The sequence below is a fragment of the Neophocaena asiaeorientalis genome, unplaced genomic scaffold (assembly GCF_003031525.2).
Source record: "Neophocaena asiaeorientalis asiaeorientalis breed wild unplaced genomic scaffold, Neophocaena_asiaeorientalis_V1.1 scaffold71, whole genome shotgun sequence".
Lineage (NCBI taxonomy): Eukaryota > Metazoa > Chordata > Mammalia > Artiodactyla > Phocoenidae > Neophocaena > Neophocaena asiaeorientalis.
The window spans coordinates 2110279-2127887 of NW_020175439.1; the positions used below are offsets into that span (position 1 = coordinate 2110279).

At 36.0% G+C, this 17609-nt stretch overlaps 1 protein-coding gene across 5 annotated transcripts in view; it reads left to right on the forward strand.

Annotated features, from left to right (window-relative positions):
- Positions 1–17609, forward strand: part of TCF12 (transcription factor 12) — a 377241-nt gene that overhangs the window by 298227 nt on the left and 61405 nt on the right. The window lies entirely within an intron of this gene.

Below are 17609 nucleotides of genomic sequence, written 5' to 3' on the forward strand. Positions count from 1 at the left end.
TCAGGAAAGCTTTCAAGCAGCTAGTTTGTTGATCCCTCTTTGCTCAAAAATGTATCCTTTGAGAATAAAGAGCTTTCATGAAGGAGGTTGGAAAGGTTTGGTGAACAACCGTTAATGGCCATGATAATCAAATGCTGTAGGGGTGTTTGTGCTATTAAGTATACTTTATTCTGTTAAAGAGTAAAAGTATTTGTAAATGAACCTATATCATAAATCCACCTACAATTTAAAAATCCCTGGTGTGAAGAGGGAAGATTTTTTTTTCTCTCCCGTTTCTTAGAACAAATGGGGAGTGGGGCTTTTGGATTGAGGCCCCATGCCTTGTAGGGTACATCTCTTTGTTGTGTAAATGGATGTTGGCCTTTTATTTGGCAGTACTTAACACATGGGCGCAGGTGCTGCTGGATGAGTCACAGCTCATCGAAGTATACACTGAATGGAATATCTGGCTTGGCAAGTAGTAATCTAGAAGGAACAGCATGGGTCTGAGCTTTTTATTTTTTATTAAGGCTGAAGTAGAGATACCATCTTTTTGGTTGTTTGCCTTCCTTCTTTCCTATGTTCTTCCCCCTCCTTCTCTTCCATGTGATACATGAAAACTCAAATTTGAAATCCTCTTTGAAACTCACTTCCAGATGGATCTGAGTTTTATGCAGCCTAGGGCAGCTGTGCTCTGAACCTGCAGCTTACCTGGAAGGTTGGATTGCAGCTGCAGGCATTCTTAAAAGCTTTTGCTTGCATAAGCACTTGGACCCACTAGAGACTGAATAGCTGCTTGATAAACAAAATGAACACAATGCCTCAAATCATTATTCCCAAAGACAGGATTTTTTTTCAGCGACAGCTAAAAATAGTTGGGCAATTTACATTTTAACAGTTGTGTGCTGTGCAGGGGTAGGTGGTTTAACAGCATAACATGATTTCTGCTAGATTAACGGAAGTCATATTTAAAACTGACAGAACAGCTAAAACATGTAACTGCGATTTTTTGGGTAATTTGTTACTATAATTCTATGAGAGTAATAGAAGTTAAATTACATATTAATATTTAGTATAACTGCACAGGTTTTAAAAAATACCAGATTAGTAAATGAAAAATTCATCTCATTTCTTTGCCTGACATTAATTTTAAGAAACAGTATATTTTTGTTGTTTCATAGTTCTTTCATTTTTAAAACAAAAGGGCAAAATGGACAGAACAACCTGGAAAAAGAATAAACACTGGAGGTCACCAGTGTTCCTTGCAATCCTAATCAAAACAGCATTCACTACCTGGAGGTAATTCTCTGTATTGTCTCAGGTGTTAAGGATGAGCCAAGGAGAGGGGGAAAGCCAGTGAATTCTCATGAAACTGATTTCTTTGAGAACCATTAGAAAATTTCACAAGTCAAGCCTACTTATATATTGTATTACTAGCTTCTTTACTTGGGATTTATTAGATATTTGTATAGAAAATATTAGAAATTATTATTTTCAATTCTGTACTTAACATCAGCATCAAACATGATCATACTGCTTTGAAACCATGCTGAAAATAGTATTTAAGTGTATTGAATGTTATTAAGGATATATAAATGATAAATGCATTTTAATTAAAAGCATATTTTAGATTAAATGCTATGTTGAAATCTCAGGTTTTTAAAAGAGAATTTTTTTAAACTTTAAAAACTGGTACTTTGATAAATGATACCAAAATAATAAACCGAGAACACTTATTGTTACACTACTTACCTTTTCAGTGTCTAAAACAAATGGAATTTAAAGTAATGGTTTTCTATTTGGATGCTTTTACTGAAATATACGTAATTCATAGGACTTTATCAATGTGAATTATTTTTTACAAATGGGTATAAAAATGAAAATGGACTATGTATATTTTATTTCATGATCATTTGAATATCCTACTTCCCAAACTAGAAACTTGACCGTAACATCTCAGATTTCACAGTTTGCTGCTCGTGCAGTCAACCTTTAGTCATCTGTAAAATACATGTTACCTTTACTAAAAAAAGAGTGAAAGAGCTAGGTTGGTATCATACTGCTCACACCACTACAGAGAACAACAGGCAGTGTTACTTAACATGCAAAGCCATGATAATCTACATAATTTGACCATAGACCATTGGTTAGAGGCCTTTTCTTTTTCTAATCCATGATATGTATTTAGGTATCATAATTACAAACCTCAGCTCCCCTATTCCTCACTGCAGAACAACTGAATGGTAACTTATGTCTGGATGAAGGTCCGATAACGGTGTATTGACATTCTTAAAGCAGTATGGTCACTAAGGTTAAGAAAATGGTCTGTTCAAATCTGCTGGCTTAGTTATTGATTGATTGTATGACCCTGGACTTGTCAGTTAGCCTTAGGAAGTTTGAACTGGGAAATCTAAAGTTCCTTTCAGGTCTAAAATGTTACATTCTTAGGGTTTTAAAATTAATATGCTCTATACATAACCAAAAGGTGTAATGGGCATAGTTTTCTTCCTACCGATGAAAAAATGGTGTTCTTAAGCACATTACATTTTCCACTTGCTTCTCTAGACAGGTTGAAATATTGAACAAAGTGAACTACTGTAGCAGCAACAGTAGAGCGATGCCTGGACATTGAATTCGAACATACAAGCACACCATCATTGCCTGCAGGGAACTAGTGTGAGAAACAAGCATTTAGTGAATTAATTACATGTATTTCAGTGAGGCAAGTAAAGGTGTGTACCAAGTACTCTGGAAACATAGAGTAGGTGGAACTAACTCTGCCTTGGGAAGTACTAATGGCCTCAGGAGTTGACATTTGAACTCTGTCTGGGAAGATTAGTAGCAGTCGATACAGGTAAAAGGCATAGACATGTAAAAAAATAAACACACTCTTAGGCCACATCTAGAAGTACAGCATTATTGAGTTCTGTACCAAATATAACCTTTATGCTTTTCCTATAGCAGACCCGCTCTCCCACTCCAGAGGAAGATTGAGGAACACATAAGACCAGCTCAGATATGAAAAGAGATAAATTGTCATAGCAGTCTACCCTGGATAAAAGCCTAAAGTCTCCTGGCCTGTAGATAATAGGAGGCATTTGTAGTTGTTAAGATTATCTGGGAGTCTTTCTGAAGGTATGGGTGTGCTTTGACTTTGCAGGATGTTTTCTTTCCTTTTTAGGGCTCCTGAACCTCCCCTCTCCTTCTTTAACCACCGCCTCTAGTCTTTGTTCTTTGTATATACACAAGCTGTTTTTCATCTCTATCAAATTTTTACTGAGATAAAACATTTAAGGAAATTTTGAAACACTGGGTAGGGATTGGGAGCAACTGTGATTTTTTTCCTAGTAATTTGTGGGAAAAAGTGAAACATTTGCATTATATTTGTTAGCATCCTTTACAGCCTCAATTTCACTGTGTTAGAGTAACACATATCTTACATGTGTGAGCATCTGTGCTAACCATTATCTGTATCATCTTAATCTTTAATCTTCACCACACCAATCTGTAAGATACCTAATATCCTCTTCTTACAGATGAGGAAATTGAGACTCAGAAATACTAAGTAACTTGCCCAAGATTATACATACAGCCAAAGATTACAACCTAATTTAATATAGAAGACCATTTTCTTTTGAATGTTAAAACATGTTGTGTATCTTGGTGTACTCATAAGGTATCTTGGTTAGTATATTAAATTTAAAACAGTTTATTCTGTCAGTTATATTTTTCTTGATCAAATTTATTAATTGGTTTGTTGTTTAAAGACCTACCACCATCTTGAAAGGATGACGTAGAAAAGCACAGACTTCCTAGTCAAGCAGATGGGTTTTATCTGGCCTCAGCTGCTTTTTGTTTCGTAACCTTAGAGAAATTGCTTTTAAGTTCTCTGAACACGAAATTTCTGTTTGTAAAAGGAGATAGTAATGCTTATCTCAAGTGTTAGTATGAGGGTATTATGTGCCTTACATGTGCCTAGTATATAATAGACACTCAGTAAATGTTCTTTATTTTTTTCTAGTTCCTACCACTATAGCCTGCAATTTAAAGGAATTTTAGCATTTCATGTTTACCGTTTTTTTTTTCCTTGGCTGTGCCTCATGGCTTATGGGATTTTAGTTCCCCGACCAGGGATCAAACCCGGGCCCTTGGCAGTGAGAGCGTGTGAGTCCTAACCACTGGACCACCAGGGAATTCCCATACCATATTTTGTTGAAAAGCAAGGAAAAGTTTGAAAACATAAGGAAAGGTAAATATTATGGTAAAAAAAAAGTATTTACTTGCATATGTAATGTATGTGCCTGGCACATAGTGAGTAGTAAATTGTAGCTGCTATTGTTAAGAAAGCATTCATTTTCAGGAAAGGAACCTATAGAAGGAGGAAAAATTGATTGAATTAATTCCTGCCTAGAATTCATACTAATTAGTTTTGTCTTCTGAACTATCAAGAGTCTATGCTTTTTTTTTCCTTTATTTTATCATTGGTTGAACATCTTTATGGTCCTCTAAAGCATTTCTCAGATGGAGGGAAGTTTCTTTGTTCTTTATTTCTTTTTTTTTTTTTTTTTTTTTTTTTGTGGCACGCAGGGCACGAACCCGCGTCCCCCGCATCGGCAGGCCGACTCCCAACCACTGCGCCACCAGGGAAGCCCTGTTCTTTATTTCTTAACTTGATGTTATATAGTATTTCCAAACATAGATCTTTTTTTAAAAATGCCTGCAGAAAATGCAGAATCCTGAAGAAGGAAGCAAGACACTTCCAAGATTTTTATCACCAGAAAGTAAATATCTATACAGATTTCAGAATACCTTTATATCCAAGTTGTGATCTTGTTCAGTAGCATTTGAAAACATCTTTTGAACATCATCATGCTCTGCATCAAAATGGCATGTCTTATTCATTTTTTTTTTAATTTATTTATTTATTTTTGGCTATGTTGGGTCTTTTGTTGCTGCACATAGGCTTTCTCTAGTTGCGGCCAGCGGGGGCTACTCTTTGTTGCGGTGCCCAGGCTTCTCATTGCGGTGGCTTCTCTTGTTACAGAGCACGGGCTCTAGGCGCGCAGGCTTCAGTAGTTGTGGCACACGAACTCAGAAGTTGTGGCTCATGGGCTCTAGAGCTCAGGCTCAGTAGTTGTGGTGCACGGGTTTAGTTGCTCCACAGCATGTGAGATCTTCCTGGACCAGGGCTCAAACCTATGTCCCCTGCATTGGCAGGCAGATTCTTAACCACTGCACCACCAGGGAAGTCCGGCATGTCTTCTTCATTTTGAACATAACTGGTTTATAGTCCCACACATAGGCTGATGACACAATCTCTTTGTTTCTTAGTCAAATATCATGCTAGTCTTTGTCCTCTGTCTTTAAGTGTGTATATATTATCCCACAAAAGCTGTAAGTTTATCAGATAATTGCTTTAATTTTTTTGAGAGTTTGAGAGTTAAACTCTCAAAGTATATTTTACCTCCCTACCCATCATGAAAAAATTTTTTTATGATTCTTCCCTCACAAGGAACTTTATTGTTTCTGAGATAAATCAAAGCAGCTTAGACACCACCTTTTCTTGCTTTGCTGCGGACAGGTACAGAGCTCTGTAGCCTTTGAATTGGTAATTGACTATAGTTTAGGAAATGACCTTCCTTTCTGCCAAATTTTTGTAGGATTTTATTTTGTTGGGAATGGCTTTTTTTAATTAATGTGGATTTTTTGTCATTTTTAGTATTAAATTTTCTATTTTAGGGACACCTCTTGAGATAATTGGAGATATTCTGAGGTGTTTCTAAATCACAAAGCCCACTAAACATGTACCGTGACCTAGCATTTTCATGTACATACTAAATATAATTAGTAAGAATATTAAATAGAAAAGTCAGAATATTAAATTTTGAGGGTGACTAAAGTGAGGATTTTTTTTTAAAATAGGAAAGGGAGGACAGATACAACTTTCTGGGGCTGATATAAATGAATAACTTGGAAAAGTACCACTTGAAAGATTAGTGGTTATCTGAACCAGTAAGAAAAAGGTCAAGGGTAGAACTATAGAGATATTGTTACCTCCAGTTTATCCACAAAAATAGTGAGATAAGCTACAAATGTATCTGTGGGAGTGTTCTGTGGAAGTTATTAGGAAGCTAGGGTAGCAGTGTATTTGTAGACAATTATCCGAGACCCTTAACTAGCAAGAATCCTAGTTGATTCTAGAATAAACAGTATTTACATGCAGTACCAGCTTAAGCTAAACTTCATAAAGTGAACACTCCAGTTCCTGAACGTGAGTGGGAATAGATATTTGCTTAGCTCCTTTAGCAGACAAGCCCATAGGGTGCACAACAACTAGGTACTTAAGAGTTTCTTATTTCGAACTGTTAGATAAGCTATCTCTGTTTGAAGGCTACCTTGATATAAAATTTCCAAACAGACTGATTCTTTCTCTGACCTTACAGGTCATTCTAGCAGGAAAATCTTAGTACCTAAAGCGAATGGTTCTATAATCCATTCCAAACTCATATTCAGTTTGGTCATTGAATGAAAGATTTTCTTCATACATTAATAAGAAGAAATAGCCACTGTTTATGCTGACAGTAACTACTGTTCAGAACAGTGTCAGACTTGTATCAGTGTAGATAATGGGCTTTTAATCCATAGTTCTAAGATGTTGGTTTTTTGTAACAAGCCAGTCCATCTTTGATCTGATTTCAAGTCAAAAAAAAAAAGGAAAAGTTACCAGCGAGCAAGCCTTCTGTATCTGTTTGTACTGATGTGATGGTACAACCACAGTGATATTTGTTATTTTCTGACCTTTCTATTTCTTTTTAAAGAAGGAAGAACATGGCTGAATTTCAGAACCAGCTTTTACGATTTATTGAACTCAGCTGCTATATTTTAGATCTTTGAGACTTTACAAACCAGATATAGGATAAGCCCCAATGTGTGTGTGTGTGTGTGTGTGTGTGTGTAATTTGTATGGTTTTTAAAGGATATGTGGTTGAATTCTATAAATGCTTTCAGATGTTAAGCCCACTGTTTTGTCATTCAGCATCAGTAGAACCATGAAGTTTTTTTGTTTCGTTTTTTATCTAATACAATTTCTTCAAGTATAGGAAAGAAGGAATAAATTAAGAAACTCCAAGTTTCTTAATTTAAGCCCCAAGTTTGGGGCTCTGGATTTCATTCTAGGTTAGGGAAGGCATTTATATCCTAAGTAATTTGCTGACATGAAATTTGCCATCGTCGATATTTCCTTTGTTTAACCAGTGATGATTTTAGTTTGAAAAGTCATTTAGTGTACTTGTATGATAACTAATTTCAAGGAGTGTAATCTATGCTATATAGATAAGTTCATACTTAGACTTCTAAGCAGTTTAAAAACACTACTAGTTCCAAGATAGTTCCTTATTTGTATTCATTGAATAGATTTTTAAACAAGTTTTTTTTTTTTTTTTTTTTTTTGATTGCACCAGGTCTAATTTGTGGCAGGCGGGCTCCTTAGCTGTGGCTTGCAGGCTCCTTAGTGTGGCATACAGACTCTTAGTTGCAGCATGCATGTGGGATCTAGGTTCCTGACCAGGGATTGAACCCCAGCCCCCTGCATTGGGAGTGCAGAGTCCTAACCACTGCGCTACCAGGAAAGTCCGATTTTAAACAAATTTTAAAGTGTTAGCCCTTCAAAGTTTTTGTCTTTTTTATTATCTGCATTTAAGACATAACCCAATATATGTATAATATGACAACATTTTATTAATTTTCAAAAGTAATTTGGTTCTAGAAATTGTTTCTGGAAAATTTGCTAGAATCTGCTATCTCTTTCTTATAGCCTGTATTTCTACTCTTCCTCAGTGTGCTAGACCAGGAGTCAGCAAACTTTATGTAAAGGGTTCTGTTGTCAATCTGCTCACCTTTGTGAGTCAGACAGTCTCTGTCACAACTATTCAGCTCTGCTATTGGAGTGTGAAAACAGCCACAGATGATACATAAATGAATGGGCATGACTGTGTTCCAGTAAAACTTTATTTGTAAAATCAGGTGGTAAACCTGATTTGGCCCACAACTATAATTTGCCAACCTCTGCATTAGACTTAAAGACCATAAGTGTATGCCTAGAGTAGATATATTCTTACCTTCTTCATAAATATACTTCCCGTGAAAAACAGACCCAAAGAGAAACAAAATAAAACCCTGTTTTTTGTTTGTTTTTTAGATCCATTACATGATATAAATTAGTCCCTTCATCATTTCCTTAAGGCCCTAGACACATTGATAGAAACTTTCCAGGACAGTTATTTGCCTTAAAATGTACCTGACTAGGATGGTGGAAGAACCTCAATATATAAAGTGGATGCTACGAAGTCATAATTTTTCTAGGATTTAAATGTCACATTAGGTAATAATATGCAGAAGTTTATGACATCAAAAATAAGTCCACATAGAGATATATTAGAAAATGTTTATTTGAAACAATTGGGTTTAAAGTATTTAAATAATTTGACTTTGATATAAAGAATTCTATTATAATTTTTTCCTTGAACTTATATATACATGTGCCTAATCACCATCTTTTATCCTGGTCCATCTTCCTCATAGAACCCAAAGCTAAAAAAGTAGTTCCTAGAAGCTTGAGAATCAGTTCCAACCCATGTATGATTGTGAGACAGATTCTGTTGAAACACATGACATGTCTCTCTAAACCTAAAAGCTTCATTCAAAACTTAAGAGAGGAGGGCTTCCCTGGTGGCGCAGTGGTTGAGAGTCCGCCTGCCAATGCGCAGGGGACACGGGTTCCTGCCCCGGTCCGGGAAGATCCCACATGCTGCGGAGCGGCTGGGCCTGTGAGCCATGGCCTCTGAGCCTGCGCGTCCGGAGCCTGTGCTCCGCAACGGGAGAGGCCACAGCAGTGAGAGGCCCGCGTACCTACCGCAAAAAAAAAAAACAACTTAAGAGAATCTTCACTTAGATGACTAGAAAACTCACAATCTCTATAAATTTAAGTGAATATTTATGGTTCTTATTGTTTTATGATAGCTAGTGTTAATAAATAATACTTCATAAATAAGTAATAAAACTTCTCAAGTTTTCCAACTTGAGCTTGATAATTTTTTAAACCATAAAACTTGACATAATTGAAATTATCAATATGTTTTTCAACATTACCGAAGATACTTATAAATTTCAAAAAACAGTAATTTGAATGAGAATTAGAAATTTATTGCTACTAGAGTGGGCTCCATTTAGTAAATTTCCACTGAGAGAAATATGAATTCATTCTGATAAAGTTAGTGAATGTAAAGTGCTTATTGTGAATTAAGAATTCTTCTAGGCTTTAGATATTTAAGTAATAATAAACCATGGACCTTGTACCCTGTCTTCAAGATGCTTACGGTCAAAAGGTAACTTTGACCTTTGGAAATAAGTTAACTTTAAAATTTTTTTCATCTGAGTGATTATCGCCCCCTGGGCACATAGTGAAGTATCCAGGAAATGCTTTTTGAATTAAATTAAGAGGATAAAAATAAATACTGTGAAGCTATTATTTTATGTTATCTATGATGGGGAACATCACCTTTTAATGACTTCCTGTTCCAAGCTGTACTTTTCAACTTTCTCCTACTCTGGCTGTTCCAAATGATCAAAAATATGTTAACTTGCTTTTTTTGTATAAGACACTGAACTGTTTGTCCTATTTTTTTCCTCAGGTGTGCAGTTAACTCCTAATTATACACAATAATAGGAATAAATTTGCCCCCCAAGTGGTAAATTACCAGTAATTCAGCCATAACTCTACAGTGTGCTGGGATTGACGTAGTTAACAATGTAGTGTCATGATCCTCATGTGACAGATGAGGATGGAAAACCATAATACAGGAAACCTTTTTCTAAAGGAAAAAAAATTATGGTTTCATTGACATAAAAGTAAAACAGTGGTTATCTTCCCATATTAAATTGCTCATACTAAAATTGTCTTCAAGAATTTGATCATTTCTTACCACCTGCTGCTGTCTTCATTATCCAAGCCACTTTTATCTCTTTCCTGCATTAAAGCAGCATCTTCCCAACTGACCTCCCAATTTTCCTTAAATCATTTTTTTTAATACAGGACAATCCCTTTAAATTTTAAGTCAGATGATATTCTTCTGCTCAAAATCCTCCAACAGCATCTCGTATCTGCAAAACCAAAGTCCTTAAAATGGCTTTCAAGACCCTTCTTGTCTGTTTTCTGCTACCTCCCAGACTTCATCTTCCACTAATTTATCCCTCTAGCCTTCTGCCCTCTTTACTGCTCCTTAAAGATATCAAGCACCGTCCTGCCTCAGGGCCTTTGCATTTACTCTTCTCTCTGCCAGAGCACACCTCCCTTAGTACCCATATAGCTAGTTTCCTTATATACTTTTCTCTTTGATCACATATCACTTTATCACTGGGGAATCTTTCCTGACCATCCTCTATAAAATGGCAACATGCCCCATATTCCCCTCTCTCCTTTCCTGCTATAATTTTCTTTGAAACACTTACTACCATCTGATGTACTATAATTTATTCTTTATCTGTCTTACCCAGGAGAATTTTGATAAAACAGGGATTTTACTTATGTTGTTTATTGCTTTATCAGCAGCTCCTAGGTGCATAATAGATGCTCAGTGAATAGTTGTTGAATAAATGAACAAACTTAAATGATTAGCAATACAGCCATAGTTGTTCTTTCTTCCTGGATCATACTCATTTGACTCAGAGAAGGTATAAACAACATACTGAACAATCTGAAATTAACATATTCTTCAAGGAGAGCTACAAGTATATTTTAACTATCTATACTGTAAGATGTTTAACATGGTTAAACTTTGTAAAAGCTTTTCAGGGAGAAAAAAAAAGCTCCAGTTTTTCATCAGAAAAGTGGAAGTGTTTTCTGTGGCAAAGATCACTGGAATTCTTCCCATTTACATAGGCACAGTCTTACTCTCAGTTAGATACATCACAGCTAGGAAGACCTGAATTTGGTTTTTCCATGTGTGGACTTAGCATTAATAATTGTGATCCTGTATTCATATCTTTATTCCAATTTTAACAATAGTAACACAGTTTGAATCTTTTTAATATTTCAGTCTCAAATAGCCAGTGTTAGAGCACCCCAGTGTTCCTCAAGATCACACAGCTGGGGTTTCCCTGGTGACACAGTGGTTAAGAATCCACCTGCCAGTGCAGGGGACACAGGTTCGAGCCCTGGTCTGGGAAGATCCCACATGGCGCAGAGCGACTAAGCCCATGCACCACAACTACTGAGCCTGTGCTCTAGAGCCATGAGCCACAACTACTGAGCCCACGTGCCTTGAGCCTCTGCTCCACAACAAGAGAAGCCACTGCAATGAGAAGCCCGCACACCACAACCAAGAGTACACCCCACTCACCACAGCTAGAGAAAGCCTGCGTGCAGCAGCGAAGACCAATGCAGCCAAAAATAAATAAGTAAATAAATTAATTTTTAAAAAAAGATCATACAGCTATAAAGGTACTGTGGTACTGCTACATGCTTTTCACCCTTTATTCTTGTATTATACCCTGTAAACTATCCAACCTATGTATTCATTACAGCCACCTTTGTCTATAATCCACATAATCTCTTTTATGATGTACTAAATTCTCCAGCCAAAAGGCACAAAGAAGCAAATCACAGGCCCAACTTCTTTATTACCGAACAGTGCAGGAGCCACAGCCTACTTAGTTAAGATGAGCTCTCTTAAGTTAAGGATTGTCTCCTTAACTCTTGTTGCCTACTAAAATTATAACAAAGCCATCTCTGTAGAGGCTTACATGTTTATTTGAAGAATATGGCCAAAAATCTTTATTTTCCCGGTGGTGCTGTGTCAAACATAAAATGTCTGACCTGTAGATCAAACTGCACGTTATTAAGAAACCAAAATTGTTACCGAGCTAATTAGATGACAGAATTAGGTAAGAGTTGTTACCTATTGGTAAGATGTCAACCCTTTTCATTTTTTTTTTACCATTTTATCCTAGACACTACAGAGCTATTTAAAAAGATGTTAGTTTTAAACGAAAATATTACTAGAAATACATAACTAAACCCCTTGTAAAGATAATTCACTTGCCAGCGTATAAATGTTACTAGAATACAAGCATTTGGACTCTTAGCTTAGAATTGAGAAGTTGTAATAATGTTTTTGATTCCCTATCTGATCAACCTTTCATTTCATGTGAGGCTCTGGGCTTTTAACTGTGCCACTTGCAGATATGATTATAAAAATACAATTTAAGGTTGGTGTGTGGACATTAGGTATCATCTATGCCAGTGAGTCATAACCTGGGTCTTCAAAATTAGTAATACAAAATGTAAATATTTCAGAAAACCTAACAACTTGTGTAATTTACTGAAATAAATTATCCGTGCTATCAGATTTCTTTCACTAGAATTAGCTCAGCATGGCAGTGCTTCATTTTCCTTTTAATCAGAAGTTCTGAATGGGAGTTGCATGGCTTTTTTTTAACAGGGAAAAATATTCATTATAACTCAAGAAAAGTTTGGGAGACAAAAATCTTTCAGAATAGGAATTCAGTGTTTGGGGGTGGAGTAGGTAATAAAAGGTTTTACTGTTGGTGAAATGGCTAGGAAATGTTTGGCCTAGTTTAATTCCTGAGTTTTCCAGAAATGGAAACTCAGACTCAGGGAAATTCAGTGACCTCGCCTAAGCTCTCATGCTTCCTAAGAGGCAGAGCTAAAACCCGAATCCCTGTCTCCTAACTCCTAGTCTATGCTCTTTTTCATCATATGGTATGACGCCACAGTGTCTGGAACCTGAGCAGCTTATCTCATGTTACAGAGTACTAATGAGTGGTAGGGAGAATTATTCTGCCCTACTGTAAGTATTTGTGATAGAGATGCATAGAACAAGTAGCTTAACACATTTTCTTCTTTCAGAGTTTTGTGACTGTGTTTCCCAACCTGTCTGGTAAGGAACATTTGTTGGGGTGGCATATTGCCTTTACCAGTGAAGCATACTAAGTAAGCATTACTGAAACTTTCGTTTTGCTTTAAACTGGCACTATCTCCCATCTCCTCCCCTGCTTATTATACCATCCTCATATATGTTTTCAAACTGAAGTATTACTTGGCTTTTGTTGAGAGTTGGTCACCAGAATTTAATGGTTAGAAATCATTCTCTTTTTTCTTTTCCTTTTTTTTTTTTCCGGTACGCGGGCCTCTCACTGTTGCAGCCTCTCCCGTTGCGGAGCACAGGCTCCGGACGCACAGGCTCAGCGGCCATGGCTCACGGGCCCAGCCGCTCCACGGCATGTGGGATCTTCCCGGACCGGGGCACGAACCCGTGTCCCCTGCATCGGCAGGCGGACTCTCAGCCAGTGTGCCACCAGGGAAGCCCCCATTCTCTTTTTAAGATGGGTCTTTTCATAAATTTAGAATCTGCATGATTTCTTCCAGTGAGTATAGCTAAAATGAACTCTGCTTTGTTACTTGATCATTACAAATATGAGGCAGGATGATTTGGTAGATACTCAGTACTTAATTAATTAGAGGTATGAAGTATTAAAAAATTACTACCACTAGCAAGAATTTTTACTGGAACAAAACATAGATTGGGTGCCAGAATAACTTAATGTATAAGTTATTTAGAGTTTCCAGTTGCAGATTCTTGAAATGGCTCTGGGCTAAGTAAGATGCGGATGTTATTTCTGGTCTCTTTAAAAATAAATTTAAAATAGAGTAGAATATCATGGTACTTTTCCATTTCTCATAAATCGAAAGGATCTTGTACTTTCCAGCTCAGAAGAAAAAAATTACACCGGTCAAAGAGGAAATAAAAAACCGGGGAGCACTTTCCTTAAGGGAGAGGTAACTGGACCCAAGATCAAATTGTTTACCTTCATGGTTTAAAATAATAGCTTTGTTTGCTTCTAGTTTTTGTTTTGTTGTAACCTAATAAGTCAGTAGTGCAATGCCTTGTCCCAGTCTTAAAAGCTCATCAGAGTGCTGGTTTATTGAAGAATTTTAAAACCTGGATACTCTCCTCAACTTTTTTTTACCCGCAGACACACCATTAGTGCTGTGATTACAGAGCCATCTGCAGGAAAATTATCAGGTTGCAACATAGTTAATGAATCTCTTACCGTGTTATTTCAAGTGGTAAATGAGAAGTGACAAACTGCAATTCATATGGGGAAAGAAATGGACAGCCAAGAGATGCAGGAATTACTAGGGAGGGGGACTCCCCACTTTAATGTTTCGAGGAAAACTGCTTTGTCATAGTGAGTTTATGATCAAGATAAACGTGAAGTTTGCTTCATGTTTTATATATTCTCAGTAGTGGTAGTTCTATCTTGTTTGAAGGGGTATTTAATGATTGCCTTTTAGAAGCTTTGTATGATCTGTCAGTTCTGTTCATGTTGATGTCAGAGGGATACTATTTAGTTGCCTCAGAAAGAGATTTATCTGCTTTTCTCCTCCAGGAGGTATGGCTGTTTTTAGACATCCTCATTTTGGTCATAAGGTTGTCAGAAGGGGAATTAAACAAGTGTTCTTTTGCCCTATAAATGCAGTTTATACAGCTGACTGTTTACATTGGCTATACAGATAGGTGTTTTCTATTTTGTTAAGCATTAAGCATTTCTAAAACACATGTTAGGCTTGAGATTTTTGTAAAGAGATAATAAGAAATCTGATGTTCTGTGTCTGAGACAGATGATGTGATTTGTGAACTTTAGCATGAATTTTACTGAGAAGTGGTGGGGTGGGTGGTTGCTCCTCATTTCCAATCAATATTTAAGTAAATTGTGTACCAGTTTTCAGACCAATCTGTAATATAACTCTGATTATTGGTTTGGCTAGGATTTAGGTACTCACAACTAAGGCATAATTGGAACCAGTTTTTCAAAATATCACCTGAGGAAAGATCAGAAAACCAGGTCTTTGATTTTTCATATTTTCATACAGTGGAAAGACAGTATTTGGAAGCCTTTTTACTGATTGATTAGTTATCAGCAAGATAGATGAGAGTAATACTGTTGAGTTAGAAGATGCATTATATGATTTCAGATAAATAGCATTATTATGTTTAAATAATAGGTACTGATTGTTAGTGGATCGGTTTGAGAGGGATGCATTATTTCACTAGTTTTATATTCTTGCTTTATTTTTTGCAAAAGTAAATTTTCTAAATTGTGAGAAAAATAATATTTCTAAATATTAGAAAAAGACCAGAAGACCAACTTCCTGAACACTTAGGAGTGACTTTATTTACAAAGCAGCATATACTAGAAAAATTTGCAATATAATGTTCAGATATAATACCTGGAATTTTTTGGTGTCTTACTGCGCGTTTAGGAGACAGTATTCATTTACTAGTCATCTTTCTGCATGCTAAATAAGGAAGAGGAGACATTTTTGCTTTTGCTTTTGTATCTTCCTACTTGTAGATTCTCTTATTTATTATCCTCTTAAAACTATCCTCACCCCGCACCTCCCTTGCAACCAATAACGTATTAGTTATTTACTGAGTTTCGTAAAGCAGGAATATATAGAGTTCATTTGTGGAATTATTCACATGTGAACTTCGTTTAGCTTTGTTTTTCACTCTGAAAGTCTTTATTTTCCAGGAATTGATTCACTTAGAAATAATGTTGAAACTTTTCATGAGGAATCCTATGAGTGGGTTTTAGATTTACTTTTCCAGCCAGATCTTTTGGCCTTTTGGGACACTGGAATGTTGCCTGCTTATTTTAGAAAAAATGTACAATAATATTAACCACTAACTGGCCTTTATTAATTAATTAATTCAAGATGTGTAATTCAGTTAAATTGAAATTTTCTTTTAAAATTTGTTTAGAATTTTAAGTCACTCTTGAAACATTCGTGTTTAAGATAGTTTAAAAAACAGATTTGAAGCTGATTCACTTTGTTATAAAGCAGAAACTAACACACCATTGTAAAGCAATTATACCCCAATAAAGATGTTAAAAAAAAAAAAAAAACAGATTTGAGAGTTATAGCAATCCAAATATTAGGGATAAAGAAGAGCTAATAAAATAAATTAAAATATTGCATGGGTAACCCCAGGAAATTTTGCATAGCTCTCCAAGGATGATCTGTTTCCCAGTCAACAGAAAAATAAGAAGGAAATAAGGGCCTGGAATTTAAACTGAAGTTGCCAGAAGGTCTCTACCTAGTAGGTTTTTTGGAAACATTTTTTGCTAAATCTTCTGGAAAGAAGTAAATTGCTTAGGCAAAACACATCATAGCTTTTTCTTATCTAGTTTAGGTCTGTGATTGATGATTGTTGGAATGGCAATAAACATCACATCCTGAACTATTGAAGGCAGGGAAGTATATTTTAAAATCAGTGAAATGCAGTAATCCTCAAACCAGGAATAATCAGTTTGCTAATAAAAGATGTATGGCTCCAAGTCATATTTTTTCAGGGTTCTCTGACATTTTCATTAATCATGTTGCCAGTGTGTACAGTAATGCCCATTTTGCTATAAAAGTTGGTGAGTTTTTAGATTGTTGGACTAGGTAGCATGAATATTGAGTCAGATCACATAATCTTAGAATAACACATAAGTGATTACGTAGAATTGCGGGTGGAAACAATTCAGGATAAAAAGTGCATGACAGTTCAGAGCTCCTGTGCAGGCTGCACGTCTGTCTGAAATCAGGTTTAAAAAGTGGCCCTGTCTCCAGCTGACTCGTTTTGTCAGACTGAGTCATAGGATTAACCCTTGACATGTTCCTTCAAAAAAAAGAGGCAAAGATTAAACAACTGCATTGACTAGAGCAGCACTTGATCCATCTATATGCATTTTTTTCCTGTAATATGATTCTGCTTAAGAAAAAAAATTGTGCTGCAGCTGTTACATAGATTAAATTAGATTTTTTTTAAAAAATATTTTTGAGGAAGAGAAAAAGGACTTTATCATAGAAGATAATTTGTAACTGTTAAAAATATGTCTACATCAACCAGTTTTACTTTCTTTTGGGTAAGGCAGACTTCAAAAAGATGTTATTTTGGAGTAGCAAACTTGAAGGACATTACCATAGCATACGAGTAAAATACAGGACTATTTTATTTAAATTACCACCAGTTTTCTTGATGATTTGCTGTTTTTGAGGAATAAATTTAATGCCATATGTATGTAAACGCCCACCCACCCCCCCACCTCCTTCTCTTCCCTCACGTTTCTACATCCGCCCTCAGTATAGGCAGTAGTGTATACCAAGTGATTGTGTTGGGTACATGGAGGGGGGGGTGCTCCATCTTACATTTGAGCACATGTATGGATTTTGTATCTGTGTTTCTGAGAGGAGGAATGAAAAGTAGAAGCAAAAGCTTTTAATTAATTACTCAGCTCTGCTTAGAAACTATTATGTTTCAAAGTTCAGGTTTCAGGTTTAATAGCAAGTCTTATCCAGTTCTTTAATAAACTGCTTTAGAACAGTAAAAGAGTATTATACTGTCTGGTTTTACTCTGAACTTTTTAAACTTGGATATTTGTTTATTACTTTCAGAATACCATATAGTTGCCTCTAAAATAAAGAACTGTTAATGAAATACTCAAATTTTCATTGTGCTTTAATAGCCATGATTGCATAGTTGGATTTACATTATGCTGTT